The sequence below is a fragment of the Phyllobates terribilis genome, unplaced genomic scaffold, assembly GCF_046119375.1.
Source record: "Phyllobates terribilis strain yellow unplaced genomic scaffold, ASM4611937v1 Scaffold_9__5_contigs__length_417890890, whole genome shotgun sequence".
NCBI lineage: Eukaryota > Metazoa > Chordata > Amphibia > Anura > Dendrobatidae > Phyllobates > Phyllobates terribilis.
The window spans coordinates 373,867,816-373,876,794 of NW_027362769.1; the positions used below are offsets into that span (position 1 = coordinate 373,867,816).

An 8,979-nucleotide genomic window follows, 5' to 3' on the forward strand; every position below is an offset into this window, starting at 1 on the left:
TAACTACTATAATACTGCTCCTATGTACAGGAATATAACTACTATAATACTGCCCCCTATGTACAAGAATATAACTACTATAATACTGCCTCTATGTACAAGAATATAACTACTATAATAATGCCCCCTATGTACAAGAATATAACTACTATAATACTGCCTCTATGTACAAGAATATAACTACTATAATACTGCCCCTATGTACAAGAATATTACTACTATAATACTGCCCCCTATGTACAAGAATATAACTACTATAATAATGCCCCCTATGTACAAGAATATAACTACTATAATACTGACTATGTACAAGAATATAACTACTATAATACTGCCCCTATGTACAAGAATATAACTACTATAATACTGCCTCTATGTACAAGAATATAACTACTATAATACTGCCCCTATGTACAAGAATATAACTACTATAATACTGCCCCATATGTACAAGAATATAACTACTATAATACGGCCTCTATGTACAAGAATATAACTACTATAATACTGCCTCTATGTACAAGAATATAACTACTATAATAATGCCCCCTATGTACAAGAATATAACTACTATTAATACGGCCTCTATGTACAAGAATATAACTACTATAATACTGCTTCTATGTACAAGAATATAACTACTATAATAATGCCCCCATGTACAAGAATATAACTACTATAATACTGCCTCTATGTACAAGAATATAACTACTATAATAATGCCCCCTATGTACAAGAATATAACTACTATAATACTGCTCCTATATACAAGAATATAACTACTATAATACTGCTCCTATGTACAAGAATATAACTACTATAATACTGCTCCTATGTACAGGAATATAACTACTATAATAATGCCCCCTATGTACAAGAATATAACTACTATAATACTGCTCCTATGTACAAGAATATAACTACTATAATACTGCTCCTATGTACAGGAATATAACTACTATAATAATGCCCCCTATGTACAAGAATATAACTACTATAATACTGCCCCTATGTACAAGAATATAACTACTATAATACTGCCCCCTATATACAAGAATATAACTACTATAATACTGCCCCTATATACAAGAATATAACTACTATAATACTGCCTCTATGTACAAGAATATAACTACTATAATGCTGCCCCCTATGTACAAGAATATAATTACTATAATACTGCCCCTATGTACAAGAATATAACTACTATAATACTGCCCCCTATATACAAGAATATAACTACTATAATACTGCCCCCTATATACAAGAATATAACTACTATAATACTGCTCCTATGTACAAGAATATAACTACTATAATACTGCCCCCTATGTACAAGAATATAACTACTATAATACTGCTCCTATGTACAAGAATATAACTACTATAATACTGCTTCTATGTACAAGAATATCACTACTATAATAATGCCCTCTATGTACAAGAATATAACTACTATAATACTGCCTCTATGTACAATAATATCACTACTATAATAATGCCCCCTATGTACAAGAATATAACTATAATACTATGTATAACCATGTGGAAAGGGAGATAGAATTGCACAGATCACACAGTTTCTCCATATAAAACAGATTGAATTAGTGAATAGTAAATGTTTATGAGATATACAGCTCTGGCAAAAATTAAGAGACCACTGAACAGTTTTCTATTGGAAAACATGGAAAGACTGGTGGAATGCATGCCAAGACGCATGAAAGCTGTGATTAAAAATCATGGTTAGTCTACCAAATATTGATTTCACAGATAAAACATAAGTAATTTGAGGTCTGAAAGCACTGTTTCTTTTTTAGTGTTTTGACGCTTTATCATTTGCTGCAAATAAATACAAAATTTTTAGCTTTGAATTTTGGAGACATGTTGTCAGTAGTTTATAGACTAAAACAACAATGTACATTTTACTGAAAAATATACCTATAAAGAGAAAAATCAGAGAACCTGAAAATTTTGCAGTGGTCTCTTAATTTTTGCCAGAGCTGTATATACACTGCTCAAAAAAATAAAGGGAACACTGAAATAACACATCCTAGATCTGGATGACTGAAATATTCTCATTGAATACTTTGTTCTGTACAAGGTTGAATGTGCTAACAACAAAATCACACAAAAATCATCAATGGAAATCAAATTTATTAACCAATGGAGGCCAGGATTTGGAGTCACCCCCAAAATTAAAGTGGAAAAACACACTACAGTCTGATCCAACTTTGATGTAATGTCCTTAAAACAAGTCAAAATGAGTCTCAGTATTGTGTGTGGCCTCCACCTGCCTGTATGACCTCCCTACAACGCCTGGGCATGCTCCTGATGAGGCTCAGTATTGTGTGTGGCCTCCACGTGCCTGTATGACCTCCCTACAATGCCTGGGCATGCTCCTGGTGAGGTTGCGGATGGTCTCCTGTGGGATCTCCTCCCAGACCTGGACTAAAGCATTCGCCAACTCCTGGACAGTCTGTGGTGCAACGTGACGCTGGTGGATGGAGCGAGACATGATGTCCCAGATGTGCTCAATCGGATTCAGGTCTGGGGAACGGGCGGGCCAGTCCATAGCTTCAATGCCTTCATCTTGCAGGAACTGCTGACACACTCCAGCCACATGAGGTCTGGCATTGTCCTGCATTAGGAGGAACCCAGGGCCAACCGCACCAGCATATGGTCTCACAAAGGGGTCTGAGGATCTCATCTCGGTACCTAATGGCAGTCAGGCTACCTCTGGCGAGCACATGGAGGGCTGTGCGGCCCTCCAAAGAAATGCCACCCCACACCATTACTGACCCACTGCCAAACCGGTCATGCGGAAGGATGTTGCAGGCAGTAGATCACTCTCCACGGCGTCTCCAGACTCTGTCACATGTGCTCAGTGTGAACCTGCTTTCATCTGTGAAGAGCACAGGGCGCCAGTGGCGACTTTGCCAATCCTGGTGTTCTGTGGTAAATGCCAAGCGTCCTGCTGTGCTGGGCTGTGAGCACAACCCCTATCTGTGGACGTCGGGTCCTCATACCACCCTCATGGTGTCGGTTTCTAACTATTTGTGCAGACACATGCACATTTGTTGCCTGCTGGAGGTCATTTTGCAGGGCTCTGGCAGTGCTCCTCCTGTTCCTCCTTGCACAAAGGAGGAGGTAATGGTCCAGCTGCTGGGTTGTTGTCCTCCTATGGCCCCCTCCACATCTCCTAGTATCTGCTCCATGCTTTGGACACTGTGCTGACAGACACAGCTACCCTTCTTGACAAAGCTCGCACTGATGTGCCATCCTGGATGAGCTGCACTACCTGAGCAACTTCTGTGGGTTGTACTGTAGACACTGCCTCGTGCTACTGTACCTCTAGGGGTGAGTGCAATGGCAAAATGAAAAAGTAACCAAAACAACAGCCAAAAAGGATGAGAACAGAGAAATGGTCTGTGATCACCACCTGTAGAACCACTCCTCTATAGGGGGTATCTTGCTAACTGCCGATCATTTCTACCAGTTGTCTGTTCCAGTTGCACAACAGCAGGAAAAATTGATTCACAATCAGTGTTGCTTCATATCTGGACAGGTAGATTTCACAGAAGTGTTATAGACTTGGAGTTACATTGTGTTGTTTAAGTGTTCCCTTTATTTTTTTGAGCAATGTATATATGTACATATTTCTTTTCACTGTCCAACCCAAGGGAAAAAAGTTGTCTTTTGCTGCCAGTTCAAAGTTGTTTTTCATTCTCTTAATTAACTTTTCATGTAAGAAAAAAAAATCTGGCATTGGGTTCTATCGCCTTTCTTGAAATCCTCTCCGGCTTGTTATTTCGTGGCACAGATGCCAATAAATAATTAGGCCATTGTTTCCGTCGCAATCTGGGATACTTGAAAAGCTGATCCTTCACTTGGTTCATTCTGGCTATAAATAGTCGGCTATTTTCTGATATTCTGATTTATTTTACATTTTTTTTTTATATACAGCAAATGATTCATCAAAGTTTTTCGCTAGCACAAGGTATATAAGTAGTGGAGTGTGATGGCTTTGATGGATCCGGGGGGTGCTCAATGGCGATTTAATGCTTTGATGTCAAGCACCTATGATGTATTTCACAGCGATCACACGCTAAATCTTCAGGCTACAATTTAAATCATCACAAAAAAGTCGAGAAATAGAAAAGTCTCCGGTGGTTACTGATCATTACGGAGCAGCTTCTTCTCTTGTACGTGACCTAAGAAGGTCTGAACGACTAATGATCTATGAACACTTAGCAATTCTTAGATTGATCATGTGCTTTCAATGGTGAAAGGGGAGAAAACTTGCCATCAGACATTTACCTAGCAGAGGCTTATCTCCCCTGAGATCGAAAGGATCGGAATTTAATTTGAGCTACCTTGAATCGTTTGTTGGGGGAGAATCGGGAGTCCCCCCAACAGCCAAAATGGGAACGTGTAGGGTATATCGATGTAAAGTAATGAGGCGGCATTTAGTTTTATCTGCTTCTAGTAAAGTTGGCTAATAGCTAATATGGTTGCCGTTTCCTCTACCATATTGTCACTTACTTTTTCCATGACTAGACCTATGAATTATTCCGTTGTAGAGAACCAGGGTTTTAGTTTAAAAAAAAATTTGGTGGACATATTGGTCACTTAAAGGAGTGTTCCCAAGTTGCGATAGATGAAAACTTTGTGATCACTGAAGCTGCCACCAACCCCCAAAATCAGGGCACCGAAGAGCCCTGTGTGACTGTAGCAGTGATCGATCATTGGAGAAGTGGTGGTTGATCGTTAATAGAAGTGACGAAGACCAGCCGGACAGAGAGTTGGGCAATCTCCGGTAGTCCCATTAAGAATAAAGTACGCATGTCAACCGCCATGTAACTGAGAAGGCAAAGTACAAGATGGAAGCCAAGAAGATGATCGGAGTGTGAAGACAATATCAGGATTGGGAATCCCAATTAAAGCTTTGATACAAACTAGAGTCAGATGGATAAAAATCAAAATCCAATCAGAGCTGGTCACAGCAAAACCTGAAACGTGGTCGACTAGTACGGTCTTTGAGCTTCGGAGAAATGATCCATGGTAATGCTCATCAAGACCAATGTTTCTCAGTGTTTCTACCCCAAGCATTAAAATTACACAAAATTACCTCTAACGCTACTTGAAGTAACTCCGAGAGATATGTCATGCACCCCTTGGATCTGTACATATACACTTCTCACAAAAAGTTAGGGATATTTGACTTTCGAGTGAAATTTTAAGATGATCCTAAAATGTACGCTAACCTTTTCAGATGAACTTAATGTGACCGTCTCTAAACTTTTGAATACACATGTCCAACTGTTCAATGCCTCAGTACTTTTTGCACAACTTGCTGTTCTCTAACAAGGAGCTAAATGGCAAAATTCACAAGAGGTGTTTGATCCAAGAATCGGCCAATAAAATTCAGGGATCAATTAGAATTGGTATTTTAAACAGTCCTCCACATCATGCTGTTCATATTTTGACATCATGAGACCAAGGCGACACATAATAATTGATCAACAGTTCCTCGTCATTGTGAGACTTCAAGCAGGATGTTCTCAGACGGAAGTGGCCACTGAGCTTAGCGTGTCATAGAGTCATCAGCAGGGTGCAACAGAGATACAGAGAGACTAGAAGAGTCACAGAAAGGCAGAGAAGTGGACGTCCTTTGGCCACATCCCACACTAATGACGACTTCATTGTGAACAATGCCATTCGGAACCGGATGATGAAAGTGACGGGCCCCCTGGGCCGTGGGGTACTCTGTGCCGGGCTGGTCGTCGCTTAGGGAAAGGTCACAGTGGCGGTGACCCGGTCCGTGACCCAGGGTGGTCATTCAATAGGGAATTATTTACAGGGGAATTTATGTACAAAGTTTGTGACGCCACCTGTGGTATGCGGCTAAGGGAGCCGCCGCTGCGGAGCAGGTCCTCTGGAGCTGATGTTACTGCAGCAGGGATGGCGTGGCTCTCCACAGGTAGAGCTTAGCTCCAGGGCAGTGTAGATGTAATGGGTTATGCTGGGAGTTGTAGTGCAGGGTTTGATGGCGCAGCAATAATCACAGAGACAATGAAGTGCAGTCCTCAGGGTCTTGACGCACGGTTGTTGCAGTCCAAGTTACAGGTACCACAGTAACTTCCCTCATCGTGCTGCGCTTACTCAGGGAGGGGTTCAGTCCACCCTCAGATATCTCCGGAGTACTTAGCAGGGCCCCCTTCTGTGTCCTCTCTCTGGCCGTCTCCCTGCACCTCATACCTAGTGTCCCAATCCGGTACCTGCGGGCCTTGTCGGGCTATATCTGTCCCGTCCCCTGGGTCCTCTATAGCTACCTTCTTGGTGAGACTGATATGGACTGTTGGCTGCAGGACTTGAAATACTGCAGCCTCCGGTTTCTAGCTGAGTCATAAAGTTCTCTGCTAGTTGAGGGACCGGTCCCCTTTGTGTGGCCTGACCTCTCCACCTCCCGGTAGATTCGTGCGTACGGGTGGCTTCCAGCATTGCCCGTACCCCTGGGGTCCCTTCTTCCGTTCCTGGAGCCTTTCCTGCTCCCTCTCTTTCTTCAGTCTTGGGCCTCTCCTCAGGCCCTCTGCCTGAGCAGAGCTCCTGCAGAGCCCTGCTCCACTCCTCTCACTGTAGACTGTTCTCTCTCTCTCCTCAGACTGAACTGGCTTGTCTTTCTAAGATGGCTTCCCTTTTTATACCTTCCTCTCATGTGCTCCCCTAAGCTACTTCCTCCACCCACACCCACTACACAGTTCCTGCCCCCCAGCTAGGGACCTGGGACTGTGCTCTCCCTTAGGAGCAATCTCGCCCTACCCCCACTGCGGGTATGTGTTGGATGCAGGTGTTAGGGTCCTGAGCTGTACTCCTTCCTTACCGGAGAGTGAGATACCACACCTCTGGTTGAGATGCAGTACCTCTTTGGCGACCGAACCCTCAGGGGCGCCACTATAGCCACACAACTCCAGGCACATTTAACGGAGGTGAGAAGCACCCAAGTGACACGTCAGACTATTCAAAACAGTTTACATCAGCGTGGTCTGTGTGCTAGATGACCTGCAAGGGTCACTGACCACACCACCAGGCACAGGCGTCATCGTCTTGCATGGGCCGGTGAGCATTTACGCTGGATGAGAGACCAGTGGGCCTCAGTGCTGTTCACTGATAAAAGTCGATTCACGCTGAGCAGAAATGATGGCCGCCAACGATGTTGGATACATCAAGGAGAGCGCTATGCTTTATCCACTGTTGTCATCAGACGAGCCTTTGGTGGTGGCGTTATAGTGCAGGCAGGTGTGTCTAGTCAATACATAACTGCCCTACACTTTGTGACAAGCCCCTACTACTTGGGTAACATCATTAATCCAGTCTTTGTGCCTCTGCATGAATAACACAGGTCTAATTTCATCTTCATGGATGACAATGCTCCAGCTCATCGAGGTTGCATCATTAGGGAACGGCTGCTGGATTCTGGTGTACCTCAAATGGAGTGGCCTGAACTTTCTCCAGACCTGAGTCCCATAGAAAACCTATGAGATCAGCGGAGTCGCCGTGTAGAGGCTCGTAACTCCGTACCCCAGAACCTCAATGACCTGAGGGCCGCCCTTCAAGAAGAGTGGGATGCCATGCCTCAGCAGACAATAACTCCACTTGTGAGCAGAATGAGACCTCGTTGTCAAGCTGTAATTGATGCCCAAGGCCACATGACAAGTTATTGAGACATTGACATTTTTGTTGAAGTATACCCACCACTGTTGTTGGTTTTTGTTTAAAAAAATTTATTGAAATAAAAAATTATATTGTGGTACCATGTTAGCCAGAAAAATATATGTAAATACTTTTTATGACAAAAGTATTAGACAACAAAGGTATCACTCCGAGAATACTTTTGTCCTAAAAAAGTATTTACATCAATAAATTGTTTGAGATGAGGAAATCACCATTGCATGCTTTTACTTAAATGCCTTACTTGACATTACATGATAAAATATCATAAACCTTTTACGTTTCGCATAAATTTCACCCGAAAGCCAAATATCCCAAACTTTTTATGAGTAGGGTAGGTTGGGTCTTGACCCCTTGGATCCAGTAGTTCCGCACAGAGACACCAATGGTTTCTATGGCACTACCTTTCCAATGACCAGTGATCGAGCCTCCAGATAAAAATGGTCCGACAAAAAATCATTGGATGGATCAACCATTGTCCATCGATGGCCCAAAATACATCTCAGACATCTCGGCCTAATTTTGGTTATCATCAACACCTCCAAAAAAAACAAACAACATGAATGGTGTTTTCAAAGATTTGGAATGTTTCGAAAAGCACAATTATTTCACTGAAACAGCCAACAATCTTTCATGATTGTCGAAATTGTCCATTTCTGTCGAATTTTATCAAATGTTCATGGGCAACTTTAGATCATTTGCCCCAAGTGCTGGGTGCCAAATTGGGTGTACAACAAGCCACTCTGCCTTGGCCAGACATAGGGCTAGAGTAGCAAACTAGATCCAAGCTACAACTCGAAGAGCAGGGAAAGTGACCGAAAAAGGTGCCAAAGAAAGTGACCAACGATCTGATCAGGCACGGCATGGCACTATGGATCTTTCACCTCTCCCTCGACTTGGAACCATTTTCTAATCTTCCTAAACATCGTTCTACACATCCACAAAGAAATATTCCACTTGGGCCAAATAATATTTTCCGAAAAATAAAACTTGACGTCACCACAAAGGTTTCTCAGGGTCGGAAGTAGAATGTCGTTGAGGATTCTTTTGGGCCATTGCCCTTGTTTTTCTCCAAAAGCAGCATATAATTTTTTGCCCTAAATCCACATTTTTTGAGTATTTATTAGCAATTGTTTTGCGCGGTCGGTTCTATAAATGGCGGCGCGCTCTGTTTATAGCCGCTCTAAAGAATACATTTAGCAGCTTGTGTCAGGCTGAAGACTCCGGATAACAGGCTGCCATCCCTGGCTC

The 8,979-nt window shown here is 42.6% G+C and overlaps 1 protein-coding gene across 3 annotated transcripts in view; it reads right to left on the reverse strand.

Annotated features, from left to right (window-relative positions):
* RAB26 (RAB26, member RAS oncogene family) overlaps positions 1 to 8,979 on the reverse strand; it is a 247,924-nt gene that overhangs the window by 125,997 nt on the left and 112,948 nt on the right. The window lies entirely within an intron of this gene.